The sequence below is a fragment of the Hemicordylus capensis genome, chromosome 3 (assembly GCF_027244095.1).
Source record: "Hemicordylus capensis ecotype Gifberg chromosome 3, rHemCap1.1.pri, whole genome shotgun sequence".
NCBI lineage: Eukaryota > Metazoa > Chordata > Lepidosauria > Squamata > Cordylidae > Hemicordylus > Hemicordylus capensis.
This window is the reverse complement of record NC_069659.1, coordinates 96,276,147-96,297,509: the sequence shown is the minus strand read 5'-3', so window position 1 is coordinate 96,297,509 and position 21,363 is coordinate 96,276,147. Positions and strand designations below refer to the sequence as shown.

Sequence of the window (21,363 nt, the reverse complement as noted above, 5' to 3'; positions counted from 1 at the left end):
AGTATATCTGTTGAATAACTTCCCTGGATCAAATCCAAAACCCTCACATATTATAACCCACAAATGAAACCTTACATTGAAAACAATTATGGCCAGAATTAAATAAAAGCTGGTGGAAACTCAAGTGCAACAGTATGCTTCAAGTGCAACAATGTGTTTCAGAAGCCACATAAAGTACAATGAAACTTCTATTTCCATACAGAAGTGCATTCCATTGAGATATCAGATGCCCAACCCACAGTTTCGGGCTGCTTTCACAAGAGGCACTTATATCCATTTTATTTCATTTGAATGTGTTAAAATCTTCTCCTTCAAGGAACTTACATATTAAGGCAACACTTACTTGCATTATGCATATTCAGTGTTAACATCTTTTTTACTCTTAGGGGCAGTTCTAGCATGATATGGCTGTTTGCAGAGCTGCTGAAACACCTTTCCCTGGATAGAAGCTCTGCACAACTAGTGTCATGTTTTAAAAGTACCTACTTCATAGAGAAATCTATATGAATAGAGTTGGTATAGAGTTAGCACAGCAGTACCCTACGGCCTATGCAACAGCTTTGCTGGTTGCTGAAGCTGCACATGTATAGGTTGCTGCATGGGATAGGACATTTTAAATGTGATGCTGGTTGTATGAAGCATCTATATGAGTACTGACTTTTTAATTTAATTTTATTTTTTGCAGTGCCACACAAAACCAGTCTGACATCTAAAATAATCGGTCATTAGAGATGCCATGCCAACTACTTCTTCCCTTTATAGTCCCAAATGGTCACTAATCAATGAAATGCCTTCTTAAGATCCCATCATTTTTGGTCAAGATCAACACTGATCATTGGTCAGCAACAACCATATTTTAAGGAGGAAACAACAAACACACAGCCATTCAAATTATGGCTGTGTGTGTCTCACATTTCTAGGGACTATTGCATTTAAAATTTCTATTACACACTGCATTGGCCAACAAAAATTCTCAAACATTAAAAAAAAAAGCACTGAAAACAAAAATACATATTCTTATGTAACTTTTCAGAGGACAAAAGAAAATAGGACATCAAGCCATGTATTGCAATCACAATCTAATCATGACTATCTAATCACATCATTTTAATGATTAAGAGTGGAGTTCATAAACCGATCACTGCTGGTGCCAATTGGAAGTTTCCTCCTAGGACTAATAGCAGCTTTGAGGATGGATGAGATCACAGCATGGAAGGAAAGGGTTAAAAAAACCCTGCATCAGCCCCCTGCATGCAATGCATGAGCCTCCTTGTTTATTTAAGTTTTAAAAAAGAATACACACAAAATAAATGAGCCTCCTTGTTTATTTAAATTTCAAAAAAGAATACACACAAAATAAATGCAGTTTGGCCTTAATACTTTTTATCTCTATAGCTTTCAGTTATTTTACACAACTATTGAGGTCGTTCTCACGATCAGCTCTACCTAGGCTAGTGCAGCCCTACCCAGATAGAGATGGTTGTGAGAAGCACCGGGATTGGTTCTGATCCCAGCGCTCCTCAGCCAGGTAGCGCAGATTATAAACCCAAGCTAAAAGTGAGGGAGAGGATACACACACTCCTCCTCCCTCTCCGCCCAGTCGTGTGGACACTTGGTGCCTGGCAGCGGGGAAATCCCCCAATGCACCATGCTCCAGCCCACATTTCCCCCTCACCGCTCCCTGAGCACTCACATGCTGATTGTGTGGGTGCACAGCGCTTCAGAGCTCGGGAACGGCTTTGATCATGTGGGGGAAGGCATGTAGGCAGGCTCCTGCCTTCACCCCCAGCCCTCCCCAGCTCATGGGCCATGTGAACAGCCCTTATTTCTATTTTCAGGTGGGTAGGATAAGCTTAAAATATTTTAATAGGTATTGTATTTTCACAAAATATTTCTTGTTCTTCTATTCATTTTTAAGTATATTTCCCCTGTTGTTCTTATTACCTCTATTGTTCACACATCGAGGCTATCCACACACATGTGCAAAACTGGGCTAAGGGAGCCCAGCCCAGTTTTGCTCTCACGTGTGAACTGCCAGGATCAGACCCTACTGCTCAGGGTGGCTCACACCAATAAAATAGATACAATGTAAAATCAAACTAATAAAATTAACCAAATGAAGTAAACAAGTTAAAAATCCAGGCTAAAACCACAATCAGAATTAAATTTCAAATTAAAATGAAATAATCTACCAGCTATAACCAAAGTTGGAACATTAAAAAGCTAAGATTAGATTTGTGTTTTAAAGATGTGTTTTTAGTTGTCTTTTAAAAACACTGAGGGAGAGAGCATGGAGAAGCTCCTCAGGGAGGGTGTTCCAAAGCCCAGGGGCCACAACTGAAAAAACCCTGTCTCTATTCCCCACCAACCGAGTGGTGGGGCCATGAGCAGGGCCTGAGATGATGAGTGGAGGGTCCAGGCAGGTTCATATGGGCAAATGCAATCCAACAGGTACCCTGGCCCCAAGCCGTGTAAGGCTTTAAAAGTCAACACCAGCACCTTGAATCCAGCCCAGAAGCTGACCGGTAACCAGTGAATCTGCCACAGGATGGGTGTGACACTCATAAAGCAACTTGTGCCCTCGAGCATCCTTGCAGCAGCATTCTGGACCAGCTGAAGCTTCTGAACCGTCTTCAAGGGCAGCCCCACGTAGAGTGCATTGAAGTAGTCCAATCTAGATGTTACCAAAGCATGAGTGACAGGTACAACTTCTCCCAGTAGGTTCGCAGCTGGCGTACCAGCTGTAGCTGGTAAAAAACACTTCTGCACACTGCCGCCACCTGTGCCTCCAAGGACGGCGTCAGGTCCAGAAGCACCCCCAAGCTGCAAACTTTAGCTTTTAGAGGGAGTGTGACCCCATCCAAGACCAGATTTACCTCATTACTCAGATGATCAGTTCTAACAACCCAGAGTAATTCCATTTTATCTGGATTAAATTTCAGCTTGTTTGCTCCCATCCAGTCCAGAACAGCCTCCAAGCCATGGTTCAGAGTATCCACAGCCTCGCTGGTGTCTGCTGACTTAAAAGATAGGTAGAGCTGGGTGTCATCAGCATATTGATGGCACTGCAGCCCACACCTATGGATGTTCATATTTATAACACAGAAACACAAAATTACAGAGATTTTTAAACATAGAGGAATCGCAGGGGTTGTAATATGTAATTGTAGTATTTCCTTTGTTGGAAGTCATCTGGGTGTGGAATACTTGAGGCCCACTCTGGAAGTCTCTGAATCTGATTTATTCTGCCATTACAACCATTTAGGGCACTGAAGGATTCTTGTGTAGTGGACCAGGTGTGGAGGGGGAGCAATTTTTGCATCTTTCCCCTCCCTCCCAAAGCACTTTCTGCTTGTACAAATATGTCCCTGTGGGTCACACAGCCCTCAGGAGCATATCCATACAAGTGGAAAGGCTTTTGTGGGGAGGAGAATGATGAGGGGCATAGCTGTAATTGAAGAAGGGAGAATAAATGTCCTTGGGCCCCGAGGGATAGGGGGATCACCAGCTGAACAACAGCTTGCTCTTCACTCTCCCCTTTCCATCTCTCAGAGGAGGAGGAAGGAAAGTGGGGTGCGCAAGGGTCCACTTTTTGTCCCAGGGCCCACTCCAACCTTGCTACACCCCTAGGAGTAATGCAAAAACCACTCCCCCTCCCCCTCCGTGCCTTGTCCACTGCACAAAAAGCCTTCAGTGCAGGGACACTGAAGGGTCCTTGCAGACTCACAGCCCTCATTCTGTTGCTGAAGGGCTGTGGAGAATGTCAGCCATTGCTTTCAGTTGGACTTAGTCACAACAGTTAGCTTATCTGGACTGAGGCCATTAAGCAGTAGACATCACTACATATTAGGGCCATGGGAAAGCAGATTTTCCCATCCTGCAACTTTCAGATTACTTTGGCTGCTGTTTTTAAGACTAATGCCTGTATGCTAACTCTATCTGGATTCCTGCCCTTTAGCATAGTACCATTTTACCTTCTTTATCTCTTTCTTCCATATTTGAAAATGACAGGGTTTGTTTTATGTTACAGCTTATACCTTATTTTTAAATAGGCTTTCATTTCAGCTGTATGTTGGGAAAGATAAATATCAGCTCTCTTTATACAAAGGCAGATATTTATTTTATCTAAAGAATTTATATAATGTCAACAGTCTGCCTGGGCACAGCCAAAGGGGCTTAAAAAGTTACTAGCGATCCCTTTTTTCCACCTCAGAGCCCATGTCCTGAACACTGAACAAATCCCATCAGTGCTTGGGGCGTATAATATCATTGTTGTCAAATCAATGGTGAATGTACGTGGTGTTAATCCCTGGCACTTATTCAACCAAGCTCAGCAAGTTTCAGCTGTACAATACACTCCATGTCTTCATCAATGGATTTAGATGGTGAATGAGATGCTCAACATCTCAGTCCATGGACCTTCACGACAGTTGGAATAGGAAAGAGCAAGGGCCAGATCATATAAAAATGGGGTTGCTATGAGCTTTGCCTCTCCCCTCTTAGAATAAAGGGCCAAAACAAAACACACTTTAAACCTGTTTATTTCAATCAGTCAATCATATACTAAAATGTCTGCCATTGAAGCCTCGCTCTGAAAAGTGCTTAACTCTAGCTAGATCATGCCCAAATTATGTATGTATTTCAACCATTTAATACATTTATGATTAACACTGTTTTCAGTTTCAGCAGAGGAGGCTTCCACATGTAGCTGCTCTATCACCCTAGAACAAACCAAGATTGCCAACCTACACCTGATGCCTACTTTTGCTGGGGGGGAGGGGCAGCGGCAGCGGCATGATGGCAGTTAGGATCCTCTCAGGAGCCTTGAGGCTCCTGTCTTTCCTCTCTTCCAATAGCAGTTCTGGTTATCTTGGGGCAGAGAGCGAGCTGTTATCCCCCAAGCCAGTCCAGAAATGGGGCAAATAACTAAAGCTGGATCAAGAAGACAGGTTTGCTCTTGCCCCACGGTTCTTCTCACAGACTGGCTTGATAGCAGACAGAATCCTCACACGAGAGGCCTGGAAGAATTGCCTTCCTCCCTCTGGGATATCGGTGCAGCTCTCAGTGAGTTAATATGTAAACAAAGCAGTATCTTTTAGTGGACCAGCTTTTTTGGTGAGAAACTGTTGAAGCCTTGAACAACTTTTTCTTTTGCTGGGTTCAGTATCCAAACTCTCCATGAAGGCCCAATAGATTAAGATATGGTGCTGTGAAACATAATAATAATAAAAGTTAGAGATGGCTGCTATGTAGCTTGAAAAGGAGGAATAAAGAGATAACATGATAGAACGATATAATGAGGTGAACACCACCAATGACTACTATCTGTACAGTCATAAGAAATGTGGGACTTCTTATGGGTGGGATTGAGACCTCTCAGTTCTCCTCCCCCTGGGACTTGTCAGCATCTCCATCCATTTCCTAAATTACAATAACATGTAGGGGAGCTACTATGACCCCTAGAGTAATCATAAAGTGACTCTTTATGTCATTTTATGACATAAAGAGCAGAACGTGATGAAAAGACACAATTTGTCCCCCTTTACCACTGATTCAGCCTAACTGGGAAAACTGTTCATTAAAATAGGAAGATGATGTTCTAAAATTTGGCACTTTGATCCTATGCGTTTCTGCCAGCAAATATATCTGAATCACAATAATTCTTCTTATAATTCTCCACACACTACAATGCCAATTACAGTACATGTTGTGACTTATGAGTTCTTGTGCAGCAATCAACAAAGCCCGTTCCAAACACTCATTTGCTGGCCCAATAAGTCTTGGGCTTAAATCATGAAGCACGGAGTGATACAGCTTATACTTATGAGTATCGTTTTAGTTTATCAAATTCTGGATCCCCCATTTCTCAGTAGGGCTCTTAAAGAGCAAAAATTCCAAAAGGAGAAAGAGGGCATAAGGCAACGTGTGCAACGAAAGACTCTGAAAGGCTATGCTTTCCCCCCCACCCCAAAACCAAAGAATTTGCCTTGACATTTCTAGAACTGCTGTGAATGTTGTTGCAAGGTCTTTGACACAGCTGCTTTTAAACACAAACTTCACATGGCAAAGCCTCTTGCCTTTATTATCTCTGCAAAGTGTAGTTCAGAAAACTTTTCCAGTGTATATACTGCACAGCAGAAGTAATGTGCAGTCTTCAGCTGAAATCACAATGTGCTCCAGAGCCATCTAGTATATCTTCCCATGGAAGGGCTGGTTTTCTTTCTGTGAAACCTTCAGAACCAAATGTCTCACATGGCGGGATGCTTTATTTTACATATTTTTATACCACTCAAAACTTAGTCTCTGGGTGGTTTACAACAAAATAAAAACAGAAAGTAAATCATTAGTTAAAACAGAAACAAGAAGTTTAACACATTACAACAATTTAAAAATTTTAAAATAATGTTTTAAAACAGCATTAAAACCATTAAAATAATATTGATTAAAAGCCTGGGTGAACAGATGCATCTTTAAAGACTTTTTAAAAGCTGTCAGAGATGGGGAGGCTCTTATTTCACTAGCAACCGCATTCCAAAGCCTCGGGGCAGCAACGGAGAAGGCCTGTCCCTGAGTAGCCACCAGACGAGCCAGTGGCAAATGCAGATGAACCTCTCCAGATGATCTCAGTGGGCGGTGGGGTTCATGACGAAGAAGACGTTCTCTTAAATACCCAGGGCCCAAGCAGTTTAGAGCTTTATAGGTTATAACCAACACCTTGTATTTTGCCTGGAAACATATCGGCAGCCAGTGTAGCTTCTTCAATACAGGAGTTATATGGTCTCTCTGAGATGACCCAGAGACCAACCTGGCTGCCGCATTCTGGACCAACTGTAGTTTCTGGACTATATACAAGGGCAGCCCCACACAGAGCGCACTGCAGTAATCCAGTCTGGAGGTTACCAGCAGATGTACCACTGTTTTGAGGTCATTCATCTCAAGAAACGGACGCAGCTGGCGTATCAGCCAAAGCTGATAGAAGGCACTTCTGGCCACCACATCAACCTGGGAGACCAGGGAGAGGCTTGGATCCAGAAGCACCCCTAAACTGCGTACCTGTTTCTTCTGAGGAAGTGTGATCCCATCCAGAACAGGCAGATCAAAATCGCCTCTCAAGTTCCATCCCCGCATAATGAGTATCTCTGTCTTATCTGGATTCAGTCTCAGTTTGTTATCCCTCATCCAGCCCATCACCGACTCCAGGCAGGCATTTAGGGAGATTATGCCCTCTCCTGATGATGCTGACATGGAGAAATAGATTTGAGTGTTATCAGCATACTGATAGCACCCTGCACCAAATCTCCTGATGATCTCTCCCAGAGGTTTCATGTAGATGTTAAACAACATCGGAGACAATATGGAGCCCTGAGGGACACCATACAAGAGTTCAGATTTTGAAGAACAGCAGTCTCCAAGGGACACCATCTGGAACCTGCCCGAGAGGTAGGAGCGGAACCACTGCAGAGCAATGCCTCCCACTCCCAACCCCCTCAGATGCTCCAGAAGGATACTAAGGTCCATAGTATCAAAAGCCACCAAGAGGTCCAAAAGGACCAACAGAGTCACACTTCCTCTGTCAATTCCCAATTGGAGATCATCCATCAGGCCGACCAAGGCAGTCTTCACCCCATAGCCAGCCTGAAAGCCAGTTTGAAATGGGTCAAGATAATCAGTTTCCTCCAAGACTTTCTGGAGCTGGGAGTCCACCACCCTCTCAATTACCTTGCCCAGCCACAGAAGGTTGAAGACAGGCCTGTGGTTGCTCAACTCTGAGGGATTCAAGGCAGGCTTCTTCAGAAGCAGTCTAATAATTGCCTCCTTAAGACAAGGAGGCATGCTACCTTCCCTCAGAGATGCATTTATGATCTCTACCAGGCCTTCTACAACAAACCCCCCCCCCCGCCAGATAATATAAGCCATGTCGGGCAAGGGTCAAGAGAATATGTGGTAGGCTGCACCATTCCAATCAGCTTGTCCACATCCTCAGGAGTCACAAACTAGAACTGATCCAACCTAATCATACAAGAGGAGTCGCTGGACACCTCCACATCAGACACTGAAGTAATTGTGGAGATGGAGTCTAAGTTGGCCCAAATACAAGATATTTTTTCCACAAAGAATTCATTAAACACATCACAGCAGGTAATCAATGGTTCCAGATTCTGATTCAAGGGAGGAGGGGCACATACTAGCCCTCTCACAACCCTGAACAACTCCACCAGACGTGAACTTGTGAATGCAATATGGGCAGAAACGAATTGCTTCTTTGCCGCACGTATCACCTGAGCATAGGTCTTCAAATGAGCTCTATGTCACAATTTGTCAGATTCAAGCCGAGTCTTTTTCCACTTGCGCTCCAGTCGTCTACCTCGCCGCTTCAGCCCCTGTAGTTCTTCCGTATACCAAGGGACCAGTTTTGAAGCGGGTCGGAGAGGACGCTTAGGAGCAATCATGTCTACTGCCCCGGTGAGTGTGCTGTTCCATTTCTCTACCAAGGCATCAACAGGATCACCGGCAGAAACAACACTAAATCCCTCCAAGGCTTCTTGAAATCCTATTGAATCCAATAACCTTCTTGGGCGGACCATCCTAATAGGTCCCTAGCCCCTACAAAAGTGGGAAGTGATTGTGAGTCCAACCTTAACCAGATGGAGGTCTGTCCATGACAATGGGGAAATCACAGGATTCCCCACCCACGGAACACCACCCTGATCAGAGTGAGACCAAATCAAGTGTGTGACCAGCAATGTGTGTCGGCCCCGAGACCACTTGAGATAGACCCATTGTTGTCATGGCCGCTGAGAACTCCTGAGCCGCCCCAGACAAATTGGTCCCAAAGTGAACATTGAAGTCCCCCAGCACCAAAAGCCTGGGGGACTCCAATACCTTACCAAGTCTGAGACCAAGTCCGTCAGCTCAGTTAGGGACTCTGTTGAGCAGTGGGGCAATCGGTAAACCAACAGAAGCCCCAGTCTATCCCTGGCCCCCAGACTTAAGTACACACATTCGATATGCTCTGACACCCTAACAGGGATCCTGGTAAGGGAAAGGTTATTCTTGTAGACCACAGTCACTCCATATCCCCACCCACAGTCCCTCACCCACTCTTCAACAGAGTACCCTGGAGGGAGAAGCTGGGACCACACTGGGCACCCAGCCTCCCCCAGCCAGGTCTCTGTAATACATACCAGATCGGCGCCTTCATCCAGAATCAAATCATGGATGGTTTCTGATTTGTTCTGGACCGACCTGGCATTACAGAGGAGCAAGGTGAGGTTCCAAGGGTGGTTGGCACTGCTCCCCAAGGTCAAAGAGCCAGAACAGCCAGAAGGGGAAACAGCTATTAGATTTCCAAGTCCCCTTCCCCTGTAATGGCCTGCTGACCTGCCAATGTTCCTCCTTCTTCTTCTGTTCCCCACCATCACTGGAATGGCCGCCCCATAGTCAGTGGACAGGCCCCCTGTCTCCCCCCATCTCTAGGTAAGCCCAGACACATTCTAAAACTATCTCACCCAGGACTAATTAAAACGGAAGCCCCACTATTAACTGCCCCCCCCCCACATACAAATACCTGGCCCAGGAGACCTGGCCCTCGCCCTTGCTCTCCCCCAAAGTAGCTCCCCCAAAGGGGCAACCCACTTTGGTGTCGCCCCTTCAGTGGCGACCCTGCCACCACTGGCAGCACCGTATATAGCCCTGAGCAGGCAGCGCTAGGCAGATCCAATCCAGGAAACTGCCGTCACCCTCCTCCCCAGGCCCCAATCCTGCAAGGCCTCAACTCAGTACAGCAGCCAGTCCTGGGGGGCAGATAACAAACAGGGGGCAGCAGGAGAAGCAAACAGGCAGGCACCCTGGGGTCTGCCTAGGGGCAGATGGTGGCGTCCCCCTTCTGCAAGCTTCTGGGGGGCTGGAGCCACTGGCAGCACCCTATATAGCCCTGAGCAGGCAGATCTAGGCAGATGGAATCCAGGAAACTGCCAAATTCCCTTCTTTCCTTCTTTTTTACATGCTTTGTAAAACATGGCCTCTTCTTTTGTCTAGAAAGAATGTGTGTAAATCATCCTTATGCCATGCTTTACAAGATTCAATTTTAATATAATATACATAATTAAATAATCATTCATTACATTATACTAGTGGGCCCGGGCACAGAGCATCTGTGCCTCTAGCTGGCCCGCCGCCTGGCCCTCCGCGGCCGGGCTTGCCGCCGCCGCTGCCTGGCCTGCCACCTGCCCAACGCGGCCGAGCCTGTCGCCTTGCCTCCGCAGCCGCCCAGCCAGGCAATTCTCCTGGGTGCGCCAGGACCAATCAGGCGCCCCCGCAGCCCAGCCAATCAGCTGGGCTGCCAGGATGCATTTTTCCTGGGCACACCCAGGAGAAATATATATATAGATATAACATTACAAAGGCAAAGTAGATGTTATTGATATGCACATATATTGAGCCACACTTCCCATATTAGGGCATATCAACATCCAATGCAGGAACTCATCCATCTCTTCCACAGGAAGAGAGAGAACTGTATTCCTAGTTCAAGTATGTTATCTCCCCACAGAGAGAAGTTCCGTTTCTAACAATACAACATATGGATACAGAAAATGCAGCTCATTTAGGGTTGCTATGCCCCCCGGAATTCTGGGTATCACCCGGATTTTAAGCATTTCATCCAGATTGCTTAGTCCATCTGGATTCACCTGAATTTCAGCTTTCATTAAAAAAACACAAAAAACTAAAAACTAAAAACTAAGCTCTAGACAGAGTTATGGAGCAAAACATGCAGTCACTATTCTGCTCAACTGCTGGACTTGGATTAAGAGAAGGACAGCACAGGGTAGCTGGGAGGATTTCACTTTCACAAGTACAGTAATCCCCTGAGGAATGTTGCCTTGTTTGTTATCAGCAAGGGATCTCTATTGGGCAATTGAGAGGATTGCTTGCTTTTGATGTGAATCACTGCCTGCCTACCAGGCTGTGTACTGTAATATTTAAGGACTTTCTTGGGTTTGCATTCAATGCATGCCTGCTTAGATGTAAGCACCATTGGTTTCAATCAGATCATCTCTCAAATAAGTGTGTACAAAATTGCAGCCTTAATTTAAAAGCTGTGCATTTTGTTGTTCTATTGCTGCTGTTAATATGTCAAGGAAAATGGTCGTGTAAAGATATTTTCCCCAGCTATTGTTGCTAGATATCCAGAGCAAATACAAGTCAACTGGAAAGTGCAGCTGCTAATTTGCATAAGCAAATTATTTGCAGGGCAATTTACATGATATGTAAATTAGGCACCCAGATTTAGAGAGCCAGAATATGGCAACCCTAAGCTTGTCTGCATTTTGTGCATTGACACATATCATTTAAAAACACTCATTAAGTACCATTTCAGTTTCTTCTGGCCCGATGGCTTGATTAATAGCTTATAACAGCTCCTACTGATATGCTCACAAATACACAACCTTTGAATGTCATGTGGGTGGCTACTGGCTACTAGAGAGAAAACTTTTTCTGTGGTAGAATGTTGAGGGCAGTTGAATCACATAATTAAGTTAATGGTGTCCTTTGGAAAAACAAACAGGTAAAATGGAAGGTAGGAGAGAATTGTCCTGTGACCTCCTGACAGCTTAAGTATAGAATAGAAGGAATGGAGGGAATCAAGGTTTGTACCATGACATTAAAAAAACCTCCCCTCTCTGCAACTCTACACAGTTGTTTCAGGAAGGTCACCCTTTTCCTTTCTCACTCTCCAGAAAAACTCCCAGAGCTCTGCCAGACAGCAATTTTACTTTGGAAGGGCAGGTGTGCTTTCACATATTGTCCAGAATTACATCAAAATCCCTGTGAGTCAAAGTCTCTATTCTATTGGGAGCACTCCATACATGATTTGGGGTTTTCATTGCACAGTGGAGCTTAGCCTGATTTATGTCCAGGGTAAAAAATTCCACTTTTTGTATCGAGTTTTGGGGCAAATTTGAAAATATCTGTATGCCCCGTAACTTACAGTATTTCACCTGTCTTAATCTCACGGTAAAGCCTGCTGTCTGGGAAAGGTCCTAATGTACTATAGTGCCTTACTATATGTGCTATATATGCGCTATAGTACTCAGATTCAGGGGTAGCTGCCAGCCCCAAATCTGAGTCCTTCAACACCTTATATTAGAGGGAGAAAGTTTCAGGAGGATGGGGTGGGGTGGGGGGACGGCTTTTTGTTTTCCTCCTCCTGAAATTCTTTACCCCACCCGCAGCCCTGTGAGTTCCAAACAGAACTACAAGTCACCTGTTCCAGGCTGGGATATTCCTGTTAGGAGCTGAGGAGATGCACTGCACATTTGTTGTGAGTCTCCAGCTGTTCCCCACTTGATCTTCCTTGTTTGTTTGTTTTTTTGTTTAAAATATTTATACCCCGCCCCTCCAGTACACTACTACTTGAGGCAGCTCACAACATTTATAAAATAGTTACAATGTAAAATCAGACTAATAAAATTAACCAAATTAGAGACAATATCACATTACGGGTATGATACTGATGAAGTGAGTATCTTCTCAAGTTGCAGGTCGGCTGTTCTCATGCACACGTGCCCTCCTACCCCACCATCTGGCCGTGTGGCAGCACAAACTTCCTGCAGCTCCATTCAGGCTACTGGAAGCCTGTGCTACCATAGAAGCCAGGGGAAGGAGCACCCCAACCTCTCAAATGACTTAGAGCATTCTGCAGGCACATTGTGGGCTTTCTGGAGGCCAGGTGTCCTTTCCCTGGCCTCTTTGTTGCCACCCCACTTGCCACAGCAGTGCTCGTCTGGGAGCAGGGCACAGTGAGCAGGGTGGCAGCAGTGGTTATGTGGGGGAAGGTGTCGGAGATGCAGCTCCTGATGGCATTGACTGTTCGCACCAGCAATCCTATTGACCACTAGGGCCATTGAAGGTAGAGATAGCCAGTAAGGGCATTCCCCCTCTGGCCATGCTTTCTCTGCTCTAATTTGCCTTTGTTAGACTGAGAGTCTCAGGTGTCATTCTCTCACCTGGGCGCTTTCCAGATTAGCCGCTCAACAGCAGCAAAATGCTTCTGTTCAGGCAAATTGCATTCAAAACATAAGTAGCAAAGTGCCCAGCAGGGCAAGCAGTCTCGTGAAAACGAATAACCTGAAAAAACAGCAGACTTTTTGTGCCGGACATACAACATTTTATCAATAAACTGCAGCGATTAAATCCGAAACAAGGCATCAGAAATGTGAACGGCACCCTGCTGTCAGCATAAGGGACAGCAGTGTCACAACACAGGAAGTGTGGAAGCACACTTCAGAGATACGCTGTGACCCCATTGCAGGGTTTAATCTGGAAAGCGCCCTGGAGAGAGACTCCCTTCTTCTCACTTCCCTTCTTCCTGTACATAGCTAACAATGAGGCATGTTAGGTCTTATCTATCTCCCTGATGGCTTTTCCAAATAAACTACATTTGGAACTTTATCTCCATGTCTCCAGATAATATTAATTAGCAGTGCTCCCTTACCTGTGCACTCCCGCTGTAGCTGGGGTAGATAAAGAAATCTCCCCTCCTCAGCTCCCTAACAGAAGGCAGGACCCTGCCTTCTCGCTGGCCCCCCCTGGCCCCAGGGAATGAGGTCGTGTGAATGACCTCTCTGTCTGCCAGCCCTAGGATGTGCAATATGGACTTGTGCACTTATGAACATACACATTCTTCCCCCTCTCCCAGTACACTGGACTTCTTTTCCTTAATCATGTGAGGTGAGGTAGTTAATCTGAACTAAACTAGTATTTCTAGTGGGTGTAGAGGAACATAAGAACATAGGAAGCTGCCATATACTGAGTCAGACTATAGGTCCATCTCGCTCAGTATTGTCTGCACAGACTGGCAGTGGCTTCTCCAAGGTTGCAGGCAGGAATCTCTCTCAGCCCTATCTTGCAGATGCCAAGGAAGGAACTTGGAGCCTAGATGCAATTCCTAGAGTGGCTCCATCCACTATGGGGAATATCTTACAGAGCTCACACTTCTAGTCTCCCTTTCGTATGCAACCAGGGCGGATCCTGCTTAGCTTAAGGAGACAAGTCATGCTTGCTACCGCAAGACCAGCTCTCTTCTTTGAGAGAGGGGCAGTTCATGTAAAACACCACCCATTCACGCAGTTGTGGAAGGGTGCCATGGTGCATGCAGGTCATGCGACAGAATTATTGTATGAATCAGCATTTTGATGAGAATGCATGGAATGCCCCTGCTAACTGGGCAAGAAGCACTTTTAAAAGTAGCAGCTTTTATATTTAGCAGAAGAGAGCACTGCCTCTATTTAGCCCAGCAGTGCATCTCTTCAGTAGCTGTGTGTGTGTGGGGGGGGGGAATCTTTTTTCTCATACCTTTTGCTATGTAAACTGCTTTGAGAACCTGTTTGTTGAAAAGTGGGATATAAATTATTTAATTATTATTTAATTATTCTTCATCATCATTATCATTTGACACTGCTTCTTCTATGCTCCCTAGCCCAGGTTTCTCAGAATTCCTTAAACGGCTCTGAAATTCCTAGATGAAAGTCAAAATCTGAACCATTACCAGCCCCCTTTTATGCTTGTTAATCAGTGTGGCTTCACAGCTGGTCCATTGGTTTTCTGGGCCATTCATCAAGTATATTAAAGCATATTGGGGCCAGTGAGATGGTGGTAACAGTCTGTAGCATCAGAACTTGAAATTGCCTTGAATCAGGCTGGAAAGAGGGAAACACAACAGGGTCCTTTGCAGACCCCTGAGGAGTAATGGACTCTGATTGCCGAGATGCTGATTGCAGGTAACAGATTATTTGGGGGGCCTCCAACATTTCACAGAACTAAAACAAGGGTGCAGATTGATAGGTAGGCTGACGGGAAGGAGGGGGGGAGTGTGAGTGGTTTTCTTTTGTCTTTCAGCTACACTGCACAAGTGCTGACATCTGGCAATGAAAAACCTACTCTGCAGAAGGGGAATGGCAGCTGAACATGTCTGCCTCGACTGCAAAGCTAATATGCAGCATGCCCAAGTCAATAATGGCTTTTAATTCATCTGTGTCAAAACACCTTCCCCATAACTCAGCACTCTTCACAGGGCTTTCTACCACTTGTGGTCTTAAACCACTTCTGATCTAAAAACAAAACCTAGCAAAGTTCCCAGCATTAGCATTCCAGTGGAACCCACTGCTTAGGAAAACAAGCAGGCCTCTTGTCATTATTAGCAGACCAATTCAAGTGCAATGTATCGTGCCTCAAAGCGTTTGTTGTTTCTGCAGCAGCTTGGTGAGAGACAATGAGGCTGTTCACACGAGCAGCCAAGCCCAGGCTTGGGCAGTCCAGCTTGGGTTTGACTGCCCGTATGAAGCGCTGGGATCAGGCCCAATCCAGCACTGCCTCAGCCGCAAGCCCAGGAATTTACCCCAGGCTTTAACCTGGGTTTAAGGGTGCGAGCACGGCCTTAACCCCAGGTTCGGGATCTTGTGTGTGTGTGTGGGCTGGAGGCAAAAGCACTCAGCTGAGGAAGGATTCCTCAGTGCATTGCGCTCCTGACATGATGCATTTACTTGTTTGTTTGTTTAACACATTTATATTTATTTTCTTATTTTTATTTATTTAAAATCTTTCTATACTGCCCAAAACTTGCGTCTCTGGGCGGTTTACAATTAAAATCATTTAAAACATTAAATCAATTAACAATTAAAATCATTTAAAAGATTAAAAACATTTAAAACCCAGTATTAGAATTATTTAAAACAATAAATCTAATTAAAAGCCTGGGTGAATAAATGTGTCTTCAGTACCTTTTAAAAAGTTGCCAGAGATGGGGAAGCTCTTATTTCAACAGGGAGCGCATTCCAAAGTCCAGGGGCTGCAATAGAGAAGGCCCATTCCCCAGGAGCTGCCAGATGAGTTGGCGGCAGCCACAGGCGAGCCTCTCCAGATGATCTTAGCAGGTGGTGGGGCTCATGGTGAAGAAGACGTTCTCTTAAATACCCAGGGCCTAAGCTGTTTAGGGCTTTATTAGTAATGACCAGCACCTTGTATTTTGCCCGTAAACGTATCAGCAGCCAGTGCAATTCCTTCAAGACAGGAGTAATATGGTCTCTCCTAGATGACCCTGAGACCAACCTGGCTGCTGCGTTCTGAACCAACTGCAGTTTCCGGACTACATACAAAGGCAGCCCCACATAGAGTGCATTGCAGTAATCCAGCCTAGAGGTTACCAGCAGATGTACCACTGTTTTGAGGTCATGCATCTCAAGAAATGGATGCAGCTGGCATATCACCCGAAGCTGATAAAAAGTACCCCTGGCCACCGCCTCAACCTGGGACACGAGGGAGAGGTGTGTGTGTGTGTGTGTATATATATATAATATTAAAATTACTGTAAATAAAACTTTAAAACTTTAAGACATCATAAATTAAAAGCCTGATGAAACTAGTGTGTTTTCAAAAGTCTTTTAAAAATAACCAGAGATGGGGAGATTCTAATTTCATTTGGGAGTGTGTTCCAGAGCCTTGGGGCAACTCTAGGGACGGCCCAGTTTTGGGGTCGCCATAAGTGAGCCACTGGCAACCACAAGTGGACCTCCCCCTATAATCTTAATAGGTGGTGGGGTTAATTAAGAAAGTGCTCTCTTAAATACCCTGGGTCCAAGTCAATCAGGACATTATAAGTAAAAACCAGCACTTTGTATTTTGCCGGGAAACTAATTGGCAGCCAGTGTAGTTCTTTTAAAATAGGAGTTATGTGGTCTCAAAGGTAGGGATGTGCGGAACCTGTCCAGCAGTCTGCGGTTCGACGGTTCAGTCTAGGGGTTCGTGATCGAACTGAACACACACACCCCCGCTGGTTCCGTCGGACTGGAAACAGACCACCGGGTCCAGTCCGGCAAGTCTGCAAACTTTTAAAAAAAATTTAAAATGTAAAAGTAAGTACCTGTAGCCCCTTAGGGGGACTTGCTGTAGCCGCGGGTGTGTGTGTGTGTGTGTGTGTGCGCCCATGCGGGTTCCCTCTCCCCCGTCAACCTTCCTCATCACCACCACAGCTGGGTAAACGTGGCCTCGCAGAGGGCATTTGTGCATGCGCGGCGGCCGCCAAGATGGCGGCTGCTCGCTTTTACAGAGGCCCGAAAGGACCAAAAAGGCTATGTTTACCTGGCCGCAGCAGTGATGAGGAAGGCTGGTGGGGGGGAGGGAACCCGAGCGGACCCCCCCCCCCCCCCCGCGGCTACAGCAAGCCCCCTGAAGGGGCTACAGGTACTTACTTTTACATTTAAATTTTTTTTATTAAAAAAAAGTTCACGGACTGCGGACCGGGTGGGGGGGATAGGGGCTGGACCAAACTGCTCCGGTTCCATTCGAGGCTGAACTGGCCTCGAACCAAACCGGGCCAGACAGTTCCGTGCACACCCCTACTCAAAGGGTGGCCCCAGAGACCATCCTGGCTGACGCATTCTGCACCCAATGTCGTTTCTGAACTACATACAAATGCAGCCCAATATAAAGTGCATTGCAGTAGTCAAGCCTGGATGTTACCAGCATATGCACCACTGTTTTAAGGTCATTTGTCTCGAGAAATGGACATAGCTGGTGTATCAGCCAAAGCTGATTAAAAAGCACTCCTCGCCATTGCCTCAACCTAAGATATCAGGGAGTGGTTTGGGTCCAGAGGTACTCCCAAGCTACGGGATGCCTACAAGATACTTCATCCTCTGGCTCCTTACCCTGCTGCTTGCTGCGGTACAGCTTGTGTGCTGCGCAAGCAGCAGATCCTGTAAAAAGAAAAGAAAAAAATGATTGTGTGTGGGAAGGCAGGCAGGAGCCTGCCTCCCCACCAGCCCTCTACCCCACTAGCAGTTTTGATCATGTGCACGACCTTATTGTGCGAGACTGGAAAAGCAGTGCTTGGAATGACAACAGCATGAGTAGATGTGTTACTGCTCTGATGAGAAGATAAAAGAAATAGTGTGCTGCTATGTCACATACCTGTTTCTTCCACCAGGCACTTGTCATATATGGAACCCTCTACCATCCCAAGACATCACACACTCCAATCAGCAATAGAAATCTCTATGCAGAAGCTGGCTTGTGCACAGACCTCCTTAAGAAAATACGTGCTGTGCCAGATCAGACCAAAGATCCATCAAGTTCAGCATCCTGTTTCCAACGGCGACCAACCAAACATCTCTAGAAAGCTCACAAGCATGACATGAAGGCAGCAACCCTCCACTCTCCTGGTGCTGATGCCCTCTATGAACTGCCTTTGAACATGGAAGTTCCACATGGTTATAATGATTAATAGCCAATTATAGTTGTATTCTCCATGAATCTGTCTAATCTCAACGTAAATTCATCTATGTTAGTGGCTGTAATAAGCTACTGGCTGGGTCAGGAACTGTAAGGGCAACTGGATACAAATTCACACTGCTGTAAATATCTGGAGGGGAGTCTTCCAATGTGAGCCACATTGCACTAGTCTTTTACTGAATGTATTGGGCAACACCTGTTGCCCAAGACTATTACTAGATTTGTACTGACATACCAAAGAGAAAGGCAGGGGCATAACTAAAATAAGGCAAGGGGAGACAGTTGTCTGGGGCCCACTGCCTTGGGGGGCCCCCCGAGGCAAGTCACATGACTGACTCCCTCAGCTGCGCACCCGCCCGGGCTTCCTTCAGTTGTATTCATCTTCCAAAACTGATGTGAGTGTTAAGACCTGGAGCTACCAGAACAGCATGTCTTTCTCTAGTACCATTAAATGACTTGCATCATCCACAATTTACAAAACCTTTAAAAAAATAATTTAGGATGGTGTTCTATTGTGGCACATAGGAGATATATATACATACATAACTTGGGGGGGGCATTTTAAAAATCTTGTCTCTGGGCCCACTCCAACCTTGCTACGCCCCTGGAGAAAAGGACTTTGATTGAAAAGGAGAACTTTTCCAGACTTTTGAGAATTTAGTTTTTTACTTATGCTAACCCTAGCCAGGGCCACCAGTGTTATATCCTTTCAGTATAACAGAAGACTGTCTTGCTGCAGATTGGTCATTTCTTGTCTTCATAGCAACATAGGAAGCTGCCTTATACCAAATCAGACCATTGGCCCATCTAGCTCAGTGTTGTCTACACAGACTGGCAGCAGCTTCTGCAGGAGTCTCTCTCAGCCCTATCTTGGAGATGCCAGAGAGGGAACTTGGAACCTTCTGCTCTTCCCAGAGCGGCTCCATCCCCTAAGGGGAATATCTTACAGTGCTTACATGTAGTCTCCAATTCAAATGCAATCAGAGCAGACCCTACATAGCAAAAGGGATTATTTGTGCTTGCAAGACAGCAAGACAACAAAAGCAGCAAGATCAGCTCTCTTCCTATCTCCTTTGTCCTGGGGTGTGTGGGGTTGAGGAGGTTGCTAGGACTACATGAACATTTCACACTTGATTGTCTCAAGTGGGAAACCAGCCTCTAAATAAGTGATTTTAAAATAAAGTTGCAAAAGGAAAAAATATACAAGGTCACAAAAGGAAACAAAGGTTAATTGTATTGGTTAATGGAGATTAGTTTTATTATAAGCTATTGTTCCTTATTTGAGATCTTCCCATGTTCCAAGAGACACAATAGTTATATAAGATCTCTTTTTCTTACATTCAGTACAGTACCAAGAGGCTGCTGGTACAATGACCCAGATGCTGCTGTGCCAACCCTCTGTGATGGACCAGCCTGAACTGAAGACAGCTGACTTAAACCATTCTTCTAAAATTACTTACTCTGCAGTATGCCAGCAATAGCTCCATAGACTTTAGTAGAACTTCAGTGAGACCACATCACCGGACTAGCAGTTTCTTATGCAAAGCACACAGCTAACCAAACTACCATCTTTCAAAAGGGCAAAAACAAACAAACAAACAGTAAAAATCAGAGCACTGCTGTGTGACTTAAACCAATTACTTTTCCATAGCTGCACACGTGTGGGGCCTAAATAATTAAACAAGTGAAAGTTTTGTTTGTTTTGGGTTACAGAGACAGTACAGGTCCACTGTTAGTTTGTTGCATGCCGCTAAGGACAAAGCCAGAGTGCTTCACAGGCAGTGTATTATTGTGTTATAGATTTTTGGTGAGACAGGCTGGTGCTAATTGGACAATGTCTGGCCATTTTCTGTTCCTTTTGGCTGGAAATGTAAGCACATTGAGCTGCTGTGGCAAGGTATTGTTGACATGGGTAAGAAAAATGGGGAAGTTTCTTTCTTTCTTGGGAGCCATAGAGGAATTTTGAATGGGGGGACAAATTGGGTGGGGGTGTAGAGGGGGAAATGACCAGTAGCAATAGCAATAGCAATAGCACTTACATTTATATACCGCTCTATAGCCAGAGCTCTCTAAGCGGTTTACAATGATTTTTTAGCATATTGCCCCCAACATTCTGGGTACTCAGTAGTCAGCCAAATGCCTCTATTAATCTTACAAGCAGAGCATGAGGCTATTCTCACGATGCGGGGGGGGGGAACTGGGCTAAGGGAGCCCAGCCTTGTTTCCCCCCATTGTGAGAACCACTGGGTTTGCAGTCGAGCCCTCCCCTTAAACGAGGTTAGCGGAGCAAGCGCTTCGCTAACTGCTTTTTAAATTATGGGTTTCTGTGGTGCAGCTCTTCAGTGTGGTGACTCACGAGGAAACCCCCAACTGGAAGGCTAAAGCAAGCCTCCCGGGGTCGGGCATCTCCCCAGAATGCCCTGAGCACTTGCATGGGGCATGCTGGCCCCCGAGCCAGTAGTTGTGTGGGCGGCCGATCCAGCCGCCCAGGGTGAGCCAAGTGCTCATGTGTGAGGAGAGTGGACTTGACCCGCTCTCTCCACCAAATCTCTTCCAGCTCTATACACCGATCTTGTGTAGAGCCTCCATGAGTGCAACAGCATCCTATATTGTTAGCTCCCACTATCTGATATTTAGAGATGTGGTGCCTCTGAATTTGATGGTTCTATTTAGCTATCATGAGTGGAGCCAAAGAAAGGCTTAGCAGGGTGGATGGGACGTTTCCGAAATCGGACCCAAAAAAAAGGTTCAAATTTTCCTCCAGAGCTGGGACAAGGTATTTGTGTGTTCTAGGCAAAGCTTGAATATTATGCCCCAATGAAAGTATGAAGTATGCAATTTTACCTCTCAGAACTGGTTTCCACACCAGTTTCCTACTTCTGCCCAAGATACGCCACCCAACTTGTCACTGACATTTGAAGCTGGGCAGAGAATCTCAGACAAAATTTGGGCAGAAATCGGGAACAGGTGCAGGGACTGGAGGTTGGTAGGCTCTCAGATGACATGTCCACCGAGAGCACACACACCTCGGGAACGTCTGGTTCCCATTTTATTTTGGGGTAGTAATGTGAA

General features: G+C 45.5%; 2 long non-coding RNA genes across 2 annotated transcripts in view; one reads left to right on the top strand and one right to left on the bottom strand.

Annotated features, from left to right (window-relative positions):
- Positions 1-4,523: 4,523 nt before the first annotated feature.
- LOC128349766 (uncharacterized) overlaps positions 4,524-21,363 on the bottom strand; it is a 22,154-nt gene continuing 5,314 nt past the window's right edge. The window contains exon 2 of the long non-coding RNA XR_008318982.1: positions 4,524-5,207. This is a non-coding gene — a long non-coding RNA (uncharacterized LOC128349766). The remainder of the gene's footprint in view (positions 5,208-21,363) is intronic.
- LOC128349769 (uncharacterized) lies at positions 5,009-19,985 on the top strand. Its single transcript, XR_008318986.1, has 3 exons — positions 5,009-5,115; positions 17,987-18,269; positions 19,636-19,985. It is a non-coding gene; the product is annotated as an uncharacterized LOC128349769 (long non-coding RNA).